The sequence below is a fragment of the Neomonachus schauinslandi genome, chromosome X, assembly GCF_002201575.2.
Source record: "Neomonachus schauinslandi chromosome X, ASM220157v2, whole genome shotgun sequence".
NCBI lineage: Eukaryota > Metazoa > Chordata > Mammalia > Carnivora > Phocidae > Neomonachus > Neomonachus schauinslandi.
Genome location: NC_058419.1, coordinates 75,849,361 through 75,851,113, shown reverse-complemented (window position 1 = coordinate 75,851,113; position 1,753 = coordinate 75,849,361).

Here is a 1,753-nt window from a genome sequence, read left to right as displayed (position 1 = left end):
AAATTTATCTTAAAAGAACTTTATGAATTATACATTACCATTACACTCATGTTAAAGCTGAAGAACCAGAATCAGGGAGAGGTAGGGCATATAACTAGCCCAAGATCACTTAGTTAATAAGCGATGCCCCTAGGATCAAACCTAGGCAAACTGGCTGAAGAGGTCATGTGCTTAACATTATGTAATATTCTATATGAATAAGTTAAATAAAATTTTAGTTTATTAGATCTGTGTTTTTTAAATCAAGGTGTTCTTAGGGATCCAAAACGCATTTTTCTTTATATTAGTCAATGTCCAGAAACTTTGTACTCCTTTGTATTGCTGAGTTGTTGCAATCTTCATCTCTTCCAGTTTATGGGCTTTTATTTGAAAGGCAGGTTCAGGAACACAATTATGAATTATTAGCTATGATATTCTTTTTTGTTCTCTTCTTGGCTTTTTTTTCACTGATGCAATGATATATTGTTAAAGCAACAGGATTTCAACAGATACTTAAGATGAATTCTTTCCCAGTTTTAAGATGGTTAGGTAGTAAGTGAAAATATTGGAATTTTAATCATATTCTCTTCTTTATATCTCACCTCCTTCCACAAAAAGAATTTCATGCAGCTTACAAAGATACACACATTGTAAAATAAATAAATAAATAAAGTGAAAAAAGAAAGAGGAACAAATGGGAAATAAATGCATAAAATAAGATAAAGGCAGGGGTAAATACAAAAAAAGAAATTATTGCATAATTGCTAGTGGTAGCCACAATCTATCTTTGAGTTTCTGAACAGCCAAGGTTGGAATGAAATTACAAATTCAATCATGCTTCCCATAGGATTCTTCAGAGAAAAAATAAAAAGCAAATTAATTTCTCAGGATTCCCTTTTCCTTAAAAAAAAAAAAAGATTCTAGGTGACATCAGGAAAATGACAGAGCAAGCAGCTCCATTCCCATCCCATTAACAAAACAATGAAAAACAAACAAAATATTGTTAGAACCAACTTTGTTAGAATTCTGGAAATCAGTCAAAGGTTCACAGTAATCAAAAGATTTTTAATCAAGAAATTCTTGTGGAAAATTATTGCAGGAGTTTGTGGTGTTTTTATTTGTCATTGTCCCACCCTCTCCTCAGATTGACAATGATGTTGAAGAGGGCAGTTACATTTACAGAGTGAGACTCTGGTACCTGGTTCCAGGAGAAGCACAACAGACTTCATTTGCAATTTATCATATATGCTGTTCTAACCTGTCTGTGGGTTAACTAAAAGACTGATGGAGGCATTCATGTCTGTTTTGCCTAACTTGGAATTTACCCAGGCCAGCAAAGTCACTAGACAGACTATTACAGCTTTAAGAAGCCCATAACAGTAAATCCTGGGAAAGAATGATAATTGACCATGTGAAAGATGGTGGAAGAGTAGGAGACTTCATTTCATTTGGTCCCTTGAATTTAGTTAGATAACTATCAAACCATTCTAAACACCCATGAATTCAACCTGAGATGTAAGAAAAAGTATCTGGAACTCTACAAGTAGAAAAGTGATCACTTTTTGCAAGGTAGGAGGTGTGGAGAAGTGAATCTGAAGGGAGATATTGGAAGATAAATGGAGGAGGAAGGGAGCCACACCCAGAAAGTGTGTTATAGTCCTGGAGGGCAAAATGGATATCCTTAGAAATCTGCTCCAGTGAGAGTCACCCCTGCCTGAAAGGTGATCAGGGGATGAAACTGGCAGAATTCCAGGTGGGTCAGCATGGTCTGATC